This window comes from Rutidosis leptorrhynchoides, chromosome 3 (genome assembly GCF_046630445.1).
Source record: "Rutidosis leptorrhynchoides isolate AG116_Rl617_1_P2 chromosome 3, CSIRO_AGI_Rlap_v1, whole genome shotgun sequence".
NCBI classification, from domain to species: Eukaryota; Viridiplantae; Streptophyta; class Magnoliopsida; order Asterales; family Asteraceae; genus Rutidosis; species Rutidosis leptorrhynchoides.
This window is the reverse complement of record NC_092335.1, coordinates 336498508-336510469: the sequence shown is the minus strand read 5'-3', so window position 1 is coordinate 336510469 and position 11962 is coordinate 336498508. Positions and strand designations below refer to the sequence as shown.

Genomic DNA, 11962 nt, shown 5'->3' with positions numbered 1-11962 from the left:
TTCTTGTGATTTCAAATTTTTATTTCAAGATTAAATTATTTTCATTTTTTTGGTAGTGGGTACTGTTCCGATTTCTTAAGTGAGAGAGGATATAGTCATTACATATGAGAAAGAATCGAATGGCAAACGTACGAAAAGCTCTTACCTTTCAAGAATATGTGTTCTAAGCGAAAGTACTCATTATCATGCATAAATAGTTGAGCTCCCACTATTATCATGGCTTTATGCAGAGCTATCATGGTCTTAAGTGACGTGCGCAATGCACAAGATTTGGCATGTGTTATTTTATCTAATGGATCAAATAAAAAGTTTGGCTAAAAGGGAACAAGTCAAACAGGTTAAAAGTTGCTAAAGTCCATTTTAATGTGTGAAAGAGTGGTTAATTTGAAGGCAAAAGTGTTTGCGGGTCCACCCAACTGAGCCCCTTTTGACCTTTAGTAAAATGTTCTGAACTTTCGTTCGACCTTTACGTAAAAAGTCTTTAACTTTCGTTCGACCTTTACGTAAAAAGTCTAGAACTTTCGACCTTTACGTAAAAAGTCTTGAACTTTCGACCCTTTACGTAAAAAGTCTTGAACTTTCGACCTTTACGTAAAAAGTCATGTTTCAATTAACTCGAACCGAATAGACCTGTTACGTTATATGCCCGCCCCGCCCGTATTGCCACCTCTATTTTATTTGTTCCAGGAGATTATATCTGATGGATTTCTTACTATCTTACAGTGTTCTAACGGTTCATATACGAGGAAAAGAATTAGTTTTTGGGTTGACTTTGAAAGGTTGTCTTCATTTGGTTGATCTTGCCGAAAGCGAGAGGGTTGACAAATCGAAGGTCGCTGGCGACCGTTTAAAGGAAGCTCAGCATATTAACAGATCTTTGTCTGCACTTGGAGATGTTATATCTGCCCTTGCACAAAAGAGCACGCACATGCCTTATAGAAATAGCAAATTTACTCAAGTATTGCAAGATTCTTTAGGTAACACTTTAGATTTTTAGTATACTTACTTTAGCCTTTTAGTATACCTTTTATATAAAGGAGGAAACCTTTGATCCATTTAGTTATACATTGAGTTTATTAGGGTTATGTTTTACATGTCAAATTACAAATACCTCAATAAAACAATTTACAACCAAATGAAAACTTTTGATGTTTTTGGATGGTTATTTTTATAAGTTGAAAATGATGAACAAATAAGTGCTTGTGGGTCCGTTTCAACTTATTACCTATCATGCCCAAGTTGCCACCTTTAACATTTTAGATAGTCAATAAACTAATCACAAATTCACAATTCACAAATTTCCTTTTTTTTTTTTTTTTTTTTTTTGCAGGTGGCCATGCTAAAACACTGATGTTCGTGCACATCAATCCTCATACTAATGCAATTGGAGAGACAATTAGCACTCTCAAATTTGCCAAACGAGTTGCATCAATCGAACTAGGTGCCGCTAAATCAAATAAAGAAACGGGCGAAATTAGAGAGATGAAAGAAGAGGTTTCCGATTTCACTTTCGTCTTCTCTTTTTAACTGACAAGGATAAAAACAGTTTTTTATGTGTCGTCTGAACCTTTCTTTTTATCTCTCAGATATCAAATATGAAGCTATTGTTGGAAAAAAGGAGGCTGAATTAGAATAACTGAAAAGTGGAAATGCACTGGGTGCAATTTCCCCTGTTCATATGGAAGTCAGGTTTTGACCCATTTACTTGTAAAGGTGCCGATTTGGGTTATGCTTAATCAGGTCAAATGGGTAATGTTGAGTAGATGAAACTGAAACAAGTCAAATGTGTTGAGAGTCTCTAAATGTTGAATTTAACGCTCCTAATTTCTAAATATGATTATTTGACTCGCTAAATTTTGATAAATAAATTGTACAGAAGACAGTGATGGGGTGCAATTTCACCTGTTCATATGGAAGTCAGGTTTTGACCCATTTACTTGTAAAGGTGCCGATTTGGGTTATGCTTAATCAGGTCAAATGGGTAATGTTGAGTAGATGAAACTGAAACAAGTCAAATGTGTTGAGAGTCTCTAAACGTTGAATTTAACGCTCCTAATTTCTAAATATGATTATTTGACTCGCTAAATTTTGATAAATAAATTGTACAGAAGACAGTGATGTGTGTTAGATGCAATCAGGTGAGTGTTTATTCTTACTGTTCCTCAAGTCGCACCTTAAATAGAAATATATACTTTGATTTACCTTTTTGTTGTAGTCTCTATAGGTGTCAAAATGGGTCGTCAGATGGATGTAGCTTCTGCACATAATGGTTATCATATATTTCACATATCTTTTCCGTATTTTACGTACCACGTATCCTTTTGTTACTATAAATACCTCAATATTCTTAAGATTTATTCACACCAACACATAAGAAAAATTACAAAACAATACATACGAATAAATTGATGAATCTATGGAATTCAACCCACTTAACATGATTACCAAGGAACAAAACGACTGGAAAGTCAGTATTTAGGGTGCATGGTTTTAGGTTTAAGTATAGGGTTTAGGGTTTAGGTTTAGGGTTTAGATTCTAGGGTTTATATTTTAGGGTTTAGGGTTAGGGTTTAAAGTTTTTAGGGTTTAACGTTTTTATCGTAAATTTGACATTATCAAACCCTATATCGTTTCGTTACGATCCATTACAAATCGATCAATAAGAATTATGCTTTTCATATATGTGTTATTTTAATTTTTTCGTTACTATAATAATGAATATGATTATGTTTTGTAGTTGATCATTTACAAAAGTATAATTTTATGGTCGGTACTCAATATACTTTTAATTAGTATTGTCTTTGAATTTATATGATTTTTACATGGTTGAACTCATCGTGTTTTGATAGTTAATAAAGGTGGATCCCATTTTTTCAAGACACCTTTCTAGATGGAAAGGTCTTTGATCCAACCAATTTTGGCGTAGTAGCTGCATCTGTCTTTTATTTAACTACCTCTGAACTAACAAGCAGCATAAGCAGGCTGATGTATTAGTTTTGTTTAGCCTCAGGTTGATCAAAGTCAATATAATGATGATGTATGGTATGGGTATGAGAAAGTTGCATGAGTAAATTGTGTGCTTATTACAATTTCTTGATTATTTTGATGAATTATAATACAAAGTTTGTTTATTTACGTGCAGGTGTACTAATACATTTAATTAATTATGTTTCTTGGAGTTTATATGTTCTTTTCATCTTTAGATAATAAGGTAGATTATTTAAAATGATAAGACTTCTTTCTTGACAGCTTCAGCTCGGGAAGCGGTCAAGGCTTTATTGGAGCATTTGGTTTCATATAAAGGAATTCTTGAGAACTTGAGATGGAAACATGTTTGTGGAATACGGAAATACTTACCATGAAGATATATTATTTATGAAGTATATAAGTGACAAAATGGGCGGTTCAAGGGTCAAAATGTGTCTTTTTGGTACATGTTGAAACAAGTTGAGGTCGGTTCAGGCTGGATCAATCCAACACACCTTTAGTAGTTCTTTTATAAATAGCTATTATGATAATTCGATTACACACTCTATAAGATCACTATATTATTTACTACATAGTTGTGAAATACTAGTAGTATCTCTATCTCTATCTTTACTATACATGATAAGAAAATCAAAAAAAGAGTCAACCTTGAACTTGAAATCTAATCTTAGCTATCCATTCATTAGGATTCACTACATCTTAACCATTAAAAGAGACACCTCATCTTTATGACATCATAATGTAATATTTTGAAGTAAAGAGACTGAAATGACCATGTGTATAGATGTTTGTATGATTTTTTTTGTTAAATTTGTTATTCGATTTGATATTTGTTTTTTTTAAGGAAGAACCAAAGGTCTGAATGCTGATAATAAATTTTGCACATCAGAGATCGCAACAACACTAACCGAGACATGCAAGTGGTCAAAATACACGAAGGAAAAATTTAAATGAAACGATTACATGATCTGTGAGTATCTTTTAGTTTAAAATTTTCTACCTGCAAAATGTATGTTTTAATATAAGTCTAAATGTTTTGTGTTTTATTCTAAATTCTAAATGTATATCAGATGACATAACAAGATCAAATGAGTTCATTCGAATTTGGAAATTAAGCTTTGTTTGAGCTTTATGAGGTATGTTTAAATTTGATTATTCAATCTTTTTGCTCTTTAAATTCTGATGCAGGGTATTTCATGCCCTTTTTCACCATTCTTATTTGAAATAGTTTTGTCATGATACACACCTGCTGTATGTAACAGGCTTACTAGAAGACATTGAATCTGCTCCATCTGGAGCAATTATGCTTCTACATGCGTGTGCTCCTATTCTCAATGGCGTTGATCGACACTTGACCAATGTGAGCAGATAAGGAGATTGATTAGATCTAAAAGACACTTACCATTTTTTGATAGTGCATATCAGGTGAGTTTTAAATAAAATGGAGGTAGTTTGTTATCAGCCTTTTGTAGCTTTCTAATAATGACCATCTATTTTAGTTAATACTTGGACATATTTAGGGTTTCGCGAGTGGAACTCTAGATGGAGATGCTCAATCAGTTCGTATGTTTGTTGGTGATGGTGGTGAATGTTTTATAGCTCAAAGTTATGCTAAAAACATAGGACTCCATGGTGAGAGGGTTGGGTGCATTGAGCATTGTAAGTGAAGCTTTTATTGTATCATTAGATACACCATTTGTTTTCTGTTTGACCAATATGTTGACCCATGTCATATTTTTCAGGTTTGTGGTAGTGTTGATGTGGCAAGTAGGGTTGAAAGCCAACTGAATCTTGTGATAAGGCCTACGTACTTAAATCCACCAATTCACGGTCCTTCAATTGTTGCTACTATCCTTAAGGACAGGTCATGAGTTATGTTGATGGGTTTCCACTTCCATTGACGTTTATGGGGCAAAATGTTACTCAATTATTTTTGATGGCTCTACCTGCAGAAACATGTACCATGAATGAACACTTAAATTGAAAGCAATGGTTGACCATATTATTACCATGCGCAAGTAGCTTTTTATGCTTTGCGTACTAGAGGTATTGATTATCTCAATGTTTACAAGTAAAGGTTATTGAAAGTTGAAACATGTCTCTTTAATCGGTAATATACGTGTTCAAACTATTGTTTGATAACGCTATTACTTGTTTTTTTAAGTTTTGATGGACGCCAAAACGGCTTCCATAAGTCTTACAAAACAATTTGTATTCTCACCTACATGAGGAATTTATGGTTTAGGGTATAGTGTTTAAGGGTTCGGGTTTAGGGTTTAGGGTTTACGGTTTAGCGTGTAAGGTTAAGGGTTTAGGGTTGATTTAGGGTTTATGGTTTAGATATAGGGTTTAGGGTTTAGTGTTTAGTTTTTCAGGTAAGGTTTAAGGTTTAGATTATATAACTTATGGTTTAGATTTAGGATATAAGGTTTAGGGCTTAGGGTTTTGTTTATACAATTTATGGTTTAGAGTATATATATAGGGTTTAGGGTTTAGTGTATAGGGTTTAGGGTTTATGATTTAAGTCTAGGTAAGAATGTATATGGTTCAATAGAGAAATCTAATTCCAACCCCAATGAACTTTATATGTATCGTCAACCCCCGAAGTCCTTAAGTTGTAACAATGACCCGGGAACCTCTAAACCACCAGGTTTTTCTAAACCAATGTGGACAACGACGGCTCATATTAGGGGAACATCATATATCCCTAGAAACTTGGCAAAACGAACCAAAACCGAACAAGAAGAAACGAGCGAGTCGAAATAAGATAGTTGTATTCGTGTGGTGTAATATATGTAATATAGTGTGCTTATGCTTTATGATATATGTAAAAAATTGCTTGTATTAATAAGTATTTTTTTTTATGAATCTAACTCTTGTCTATTTTACAGTATAAAAACACAAAATGGATAGACAACCCAATATTTTAAGAGACCTACCCGGAGACATGATTGATGAAATCTTGTCTAGAGTCGGTCAGAATTCTTCGGCACAACTATTTAAGGCGAGATCAGTTTGTAAGACATTCGAAGAACGTTCCAAGAATGCCTTGGTTTATAAAAGGCTTTCGTTCGAAAGATGGGGGATATCACATTGGGAAATCCATAAGTTACGATGTGTTTACTTTGACGCATATATTGCGGGGAACCCAAATGCTATTTTACGCAACGGGTTAACAAATTATTTTGACTCAGTATATCCGAATATAGGACTTCGTGATTTAGAAAAAGCGGCTAACATGCAACATAAAGAAGCATGTTATGCTTACGGATTAGTAATGTTCGCTTCTCACCAAAGTGAGAACAAGAACATCGGGCTACAACTATTAAACAAAACGTTCCCACAAGTGACGGAGTCGGTAATTGGGGTAAGAAATGAGGTTTTTAGATTGTTACGGGACTGTTGGATGAAAGGACCCGTTTATATACATTATAAACGATTCACAATAGTTGATTACATTGCGAGGTATTTGACCTCTATATTATACATTTTACAAACATTGCATTCGTTTTTAAAAGACAATCTTTCTTTACATCGAAAATTGACAGGCATGCATACCATTTCATAATATCCACTATCCAACTACAAATTGATTTAATAATAATCTTTGATGAACTCAATGACTCGAATGCAACGTTCTTCGAAATATGCTATGAAAGACTCCAAGTAATATCTTTAAAATGAGCAAATGCACAGCGGAAGATTTCTTTAACACCTGAGAATAAACATGCTTTAAAGTGTCAACCAAAAGGTTGGTGAGTTCATTAGTTTATCATAATCATTTATTTCCATCATTTTAATAGACCACAAGAATTTCATTTCTAGTTCTCATAAATATACGTCCCATGCATAGAGACAAAAATAATCATTCATATGGTGAACACCTGGTAACCGACATTAACAATATGCATATAAGAATATCCCCTATCATTCCGGGATCCTCCTTCGGACATGATATAAATTTCGAAGTACTAAAGCATCCGGTACTTTGGATGGGGTTTGTTAGGCCCAATAGATCTATCTTTAGGATTCGCGTCAATTAGGGTGTCTGTTCCCTAATTCTTAGATTACCAGACTTTAATAAAAAGGGGCATATTCGATTTCGATAATTCAACCATAGAATGTAGTTTCAATTACTTGTATCTATTTCGTCAAACATTTATAAAAGCGCATGTATTCTCAGTCCCAAAAATATAAAGGGTAAAAAGGCAAATGAAACTCACCATACTGTATTTTGTAGTAAAAATACATATAACATCATTGAACAAGTGTAGGGTTGGCCTCGGATTCACGAACCTATATTAATTATATATATATTTATATGTCGGTCAAAATTTATCTAACAATTTAGGCCAAGTCATAGTGTACCACAATCCTAATGCTCGAGTCTGACTCAACAGTATAGTAACATGTTATATTACCCATGCTCAGTTAAAATTCTAGTAAAAGGTGACGTGTGAAACAACGTAACACAAATGGTTTCATAATCATTAAATAGCATTTTAGTATTTAGAGAAAGTCAACACAAAAAAAATTAACTGAAACGTTAACGGGAAAAGTCAAAGTTCAAGGTCAAAAGTCAAAGGTTAAAGTAAAAACGAGATCGCATGCAAAAATACAATAACTTATACAAAAATGATTTTTCGGTCAAACATGACTAAACGGCCACTTCAGCGATTTTTAGAAAAATTATCGGAACTCCGATTGATAAACGGCCAAAGATAAAAGTTACACATTACCAAAAAGATTAAGCATAAATTTTACAGAAGTAAACTAAACCTAGACAAATCGTAGTTGCCAAAGCGGTTTCGGCGTTTCAAAGTTGATTTTTTTCAGCTTTAATAAATTTATAAAAGTGACCGAGTAGCCTACTTTGGAGATTTTTAGAAAATTCCTCGAAACTCGGATTGACAAACGATCAAAGCCTTCAAATTCTTGTTACCACAAAGATATAACATGATTTTTGGCAAAAGTAAACACACATCAGGCCGACCATGACAACTGATACAAAACTGACATTTTTAATAAAAAAGTTTCAGCTCTTTTTAGAATTTTAAAATGTGACCAAACAGTCAACTTTGACGATTTTTAAAAAAATCGTCGAGACTCGAATTGACAAACGGCCAGAGTCGTTTGTTAGACCTTACAGCAAAGAATTCAGTGGTATTTTTGTTTTAATATGAAATAACGCAGATTAGCGAGAATTTCAGTTTCCGTATCGACGTTTCATCAAAATTTACAAAACTTCTTTTATCCATAACTTGGCAACCGTTCAACGAAACGAGACGTGCTTTATATGAAAATTCATCTACTCGACGAGTAGAATCCAAATACCCACTTTTTATTACCCAGAAAATTAGTTCACTAATTATTATCAGCAATTTTAATTACGAAATTAATTATACAAATCGTTTATTTCATAACTTTCTAACCATTCAACGAATCCATTTGATATCTAAATGAAAAGTTCTTAATTTTTCGCTAGCTTTCCAAGGACATGCATATCTTATACCTTATCTCAACCGTAGGTGTAACTAATTCAGGATTCAACATAACCTATCTAAGGGCAATATCAAAAATACAAATATGCATAATCCTATTTTCTCGAGCACTAGTCAGGGATACACTATTAGTATGTAAAAATTAAATTATGAGTACTCACGTATCAATATTGAGATTCAATATTGTAGGAAGGTACGTAGACGCAACGGGGACAATAGACATTAGGTTGACCTCACGAGCATACCCATGAACCATACCCATTACTTCCATAGCTATAACCCATAATTTCCTTAGCTCTATCCCGCTCATAAAAATTCATTTTTGAAATAACCCGCTCATGACACCGTCGTAATATTTTATGTAAAATACTAATAATAATAATAATACTAATACTCCTAATAATATAATTAATAATAATAATTATTATAATATATATATATATATATATATATATATATATATATATATATATATAATTATAAGCACGAGAGATAGATAGATGAATTTTTTTTTTATGAATGAAAAGATTAGAACGCTCGGCCTTTTTATAGAGAAATTCTTGTCACCGACACCTCCATAATTGTAGAAGTTGTGAATTGCTTTTAGTCCGCAATTTGCGGAGTCTCGTGAACCAGATTCATACGCAAAAAGGCAAATAGCCATGGATGCTTAACACTTAAATTATATTATATATATATATATATATAATATATTTTATTTATATAATTAATTATATATTATATTATATTTACGTTCATGGTAAAAATATAATTTTTACAAAAATGACACGGTCGTGGTCTCACGACTCATGTACCACTTTCGGTTTTTCGGGCGCACTTTCGTACGTTTAGAAAACTAGCCTTTTACGTTACGTGACGTGTACATTTTACAAAAAATTAGACTTACTCAACAATAAATTAACTTTATAAAAATATAACTTATAAAATTGAGTGTTGTGGTCATTTCCTTATATAAATTAAAGTCTCGTTGTTTGTCAAAATATTTTATTTTAAATTAAACATTTTTGTGACACGTACCTTTATTAATAACTAGACTTAAATTAATTAAAAACTAACCCACTCAAAGTGTAACTTAATCTTTTGAGTGTTTTGGTCATTTACTTTTATAATTCATAATCTTGTTATTTATCAAAGCCTATCTATTAATATTAGTTTAATATCAAAACACTTTATGACTAATTTAAATTAAAATTTATAATCTTATACATATTTTTGAAATATTTATCTAATAACATACTAGTTATCCTTTCAAAACTAATTATATAATTTAAGATCCTTTACAAAATCGAAAATCCTATAACGTTTATGCTTTAAAACTTAATTTGATTTCATTCTTTTATGCGTAAATGTTTAGTTTAATTTCCTTAACTTTCTAAATAATATATCTTAATATAACATATCAAATGGATTTATCTAGTCAACGAATCTTATCCCAATTATTCCTTCTATATGATAAATCGAGTATTATGAAATTCGATTCTCCACTAACTTTTGTCTAACTCCCAATAAGTGATACTTTGTTTTTACTTGTAAATCACTTTACCATTTATTCCGAATACCGTTAAAAGTAAGGGTCTTCTAATTCAAAGTGGACCTCATAACAGAGACTTGTAATCATAATTCAATATATCTGATAATTCAATCATTTGATCTTATCTTCTAATTCCATTGATAAACATTTTGAAACAGATACAATCATATAAAGTATTTAATCTAATATTTTGTTTACGTTTCAAGTTATAATATATATACACATATACATATATAATCATATTCGTTTAATGGTTCGTGAATCGTTGGAACTTGGTCGAGGTTGAATGAATGTATGAACATAGTTTAAAATTCTTGAAATTTAACTTAACAAATATTGCTTATCGTGTCGGAAACATATAAAGATTAAAGTTTAAATTTGGTTGGAAATTTCCGGGTTGTCACAGTACCTACCCGTTAAAGAAATTTCGTCCCGAAATTTGAGTCGAAAGGTCGTGAATGATAATAAGTATGTTTTCATGATGCATACGGGCTGAAAATTAGAGTTTTATCATCAGCGAATACTTTGGATAAACAATCCATTTATATGAAGAGTACGAATGAAGGTAACATAGAAGAGTGAAATGAGTAAGTGTAGATTCATCTTATCATTTGACGTAGATATGATTGATTCCCAGATTTTAAGGGATTTGAAGAAAATATTCTTAATAAGATTTGACTCTCCGGTAATCAAGGGAATTAGGATCCGCTTTAAATGAGATCGTCCATTTTAATTGTTCTGTCGGAGATTTTCTTATAAATTCACCTCCTTCGTTTCCTTACAACTCACACCATCAGTTGATGCATTTTATGCAAGTCCCTAGACATCTACCCACGTCCATTGCAGGTACAACAGTTTACAGGCCACCATGATTGCTCGTTATTATCCTATCCGTGTTTGTATGTGGTTACAGGAACTGCAGGAATGAGATTTAGATGTTTGACTATGTTAGACTTAATCAGACGTACGAGTGAAGCCTCACTAGTACGGCTGACAGGCTCATACGCATGGTTGATGCTGAGCTAAGTCACAATTACAACCTAAATGATAAGACACGAGTGAGTGATCACCCGTACGGTTGATGAAGCCAACTCGTACGTGTGATGAATGAATCGTATGGGTGTGTCAACAGCAGGGGTATATAAAGTCTTATGTTCTTCATTTTAGGTTAAGCCTCTCATTTGTTACACACACTCAGATCTAGTGAGCTCCTTCGATTCTCTCTCAGTCCAAATCACCCAGGTGGTGAATAATAGCTCTAGGTGTTGATCTAATCACACTTGATTTAGTTGTGGTTTGACTAAATTAATCAAAAAAAAAAAAAAAAAAAAAAACTTAACCTATTCACTAGAGGGTTTGATTCACTTATTTTGCCATTGTGTGAGTTAAATCTGTTGATTTCTAAGTTCCTAGTCATGTTTCATCACCTTCTATTCTTTCCCCCTCAACTCATATTTTAAAGTATTCATCAATATGCTCCATCCAGTTCTGATTCTCGATATACTTCTAACTTTCATATCGGTCATTCTTCTTTTTTTTCATCTACCGCCGGAAGAATCTATTTACTTCTACTATACTCTTGGGTTTATAGTGTTCCTAGTTCTCCCGTGTCTTTATATTGCTATATGCATCGATATATATGGTTTATAATTTCTGGTTTGTCGTTGGGCTTTATATGTTCCCTTATATTTCAAAGTCTCTGCTTCTGTCTTCTATAATCATTATCATTCACAGTTAATGCTCTCTTTTATTTGCTGCAATTTATACCCCAATTTCTATTTCGGAGTTTTGTCCTTTCGTTTCTTCTTCTTGCGATTAAGCACCGCTTGTAATGGTCCAGAATTCACAGATATGAATTTCGAAATGAACATTGTTAATGTTCTAGGAAGGAAATTGTGATGGCACGATCTTGACTTGTCAA

General features: G+C 32.6%; 1 pseudogene; it reads left to right on the top strand.

Moving 5' to 3' along the window:
• Positions 1-2232: 2232 nt before the first annotated feature.
• LOC139901142 (aspartate aminotransferase, cytoplasmic-like) lies at positions 2233-5010 on the top strand (annotated as a pseudogene).
• The last annotated feature ends 6952 nt before the right edge of the window (positions 5011-11962 follow it).